The 2049-nt window shown below is 50.3% G+C and overlaps 1 non-coding gene across 1 annotated transcript; it reads right to left on the reverse strand.

Annotated features, from left to right (window-relative positions):
* Positions 1-519: 519 nt before the first annotated feature.
* Positions 520-594, reverse strand: Trnas-cga (transfer RNA serine (anticodon CGA)). The gene has a single exon. It is a non-coding gene; the product is annotated as a tRNA-Ser (tRNA).
* Positions 595-2049: the final 1455 nt, after the last annotated feature.

Consider the following 2049-nt stretch of genomic DNA (forward strand, 5'->3'; position numbering starts at 1 on the left):
TCGCGTGCTACTGTCGTGAGCGTCTATGGAATGTGGTTGAAGGACAGTGAAATCATGAGTAGGCAACAAGGAAGTGGGTATCCACTCCTCACCACAGAACGTGGAGGCCAGAGGCTTTCCCGTTCTGTAAAGTAGGGCAGGCAACTTTGACGACAGAGTAGCGTACAACGCTGGTAAACGCACTACTGTATCCGACGCACACTGTTCAGAGCATACTGCTGAACATGTACCCCCACAGCGGGCGACGCCTAAGTGTTCCAACGCTGACTCAATGCAGTAGTCAGTTACGATTGCAGTGAGCAAGGAATCATTGAGATTACGCCGTAGATGAATGGAAACGTGTTGCGTTAGTTGTCTCATTAATCACATTTCGGATTATACAAGGACAATCGTCGTGGATCAGTACTCCGTCATCCAGATCAAAGGTTGTACGACAATGCTGGACGTACCACCATGTGGCGAGAGACGAGAACGTGATATGCACCCAGGTGTTGAAACTTCCTGGCAGATTAAAACTGTTTGCCGGACCGAGATTCGAACTCGGGACCTTTGCCTTTCGCGGGCAAGTGCTCTACCAACTGAGCTACCCAAGCACGACTCACGCCCCGTCCTCACAGCTTTATTTCTGCCAGTACCTCGTCTTCTACCTTCCAAACTTTACAGAAACTCCCCTGCGAAACTTGCAGAACTAGCACTCCTGAAAGAAAGGATATTGGGGAGACATGGCTTAGCCACAGTCTGGGAGATGTTTCCAGAATGAGATTTTCACTCTGCAGCGGAGTGTGCGCTGATATGAAACTTCCTGACAGATTAAAACTGTGTGCCGGACCAAGACTCGAACTCGGGACTTTTGCCTTTCGTGGGCAAGTGCTCTACCAACTGAGCCAACGGTGTGCGGGACCGTAGCCCAGCTTCATGGAGACGGTTGCGAATGGTCCTCGCCGATACCCCAGGAGCAACAGTGTCCCTAATTTGCTGGGAAGTGGCGGTGCGGTCCCCTACGGCAGTGCGTAGGATCCTACGGTCATGGCGTGCATCCGTGCGTCGCTGCGGTCCGGTCCCAGGTCGACGGGCACGTGCACCTTCCGCCGACTACTGGCGACAACATCGATGTACTGTGGAGACCTCAATCCCCACGTGTTGAGCAATTCGGCGGTACGTCCACCCGGCCTCCCGCATGCCTACTATACGCCCTCGCTCAAAGTCCGTCAACTGCACATACGGTTCACGTCCACGCTGTCGCGGCATGCTACCAGTGTTAAAGACTGCGATGGAGCTCCGTATGCCACGGCAAACTGGCTAACACTGACGGCGGCGGTGCACAAATGCTGCGCAGCTAGCGCCATTCGACGGTCAACACCGCGGTTCCTGGTGTGTCCGCTGTGCCGTGCGTGTGATCATTGCTTGTACAGCCCTCTCGCAGTGTCCGGAGCAAGTATGGTGGGTCTGACACACCGGTGTCAATGTGTTCTTTTTTCCATTTCCAGGAGTGTATATGACCCGTCTCTCCCTATAGCTTATCCCTACTTTTTTCAGAATCTCGAACAGCTTGCACCATTTTATATTGTCGAACGCTTTTTCCAGGTCGACAAGTCCTATGATCGTGTCTTGATTTTTCTTTAGCCTTGCTTCCATTAATAGCCGTAACGTCAGAATTGCCTCTCTCGTGCCTTTACTTTTCCTAAAGCCAAACTGATCGTCACCTAACGCATTCTCAGTTTTCTTTTCCATTCTTCTGTATATTATTCTTGTAAGCAGCTTCGATGCATGAGCTGTTAAGCTGATTGTGCGATAATGCTCGCACTTGACAGCTCTTGCCGTCTTCGGAATTGTGTGGATGATGCTTTTCCGAAAGTCAGATGGTATGTCGCCAGACTCATATATTCTACACACCAACGTGAATAGTCGTTTTGTTGCCACTTCCCCTAATGATTTTAGAAATTCTGATGGAATGTTATCTATCCCTTCTGCCTTATTTGACCGTAAGTCCTCCAAAGCTCTTTTAAATTACGATTCTAATACTGGATCCCCTATCTCTTCTAAATCGAC

This window comes from Schistocerca gregaria, chromosome 1 (genome assembly GCF_023897955.1).
Source record: "Schistocerca gregaria isolate iqSchGreg1 chromosome 1, iqSchGreg1.2, whole genome shotgun sequence".
NCBI classification, from domain to species: Eukaryota; Metazoa; Arthropoda; class Insecta; order Orthoptera; family Acrididae; genus Schistocerca; species Schistocerca gregaria.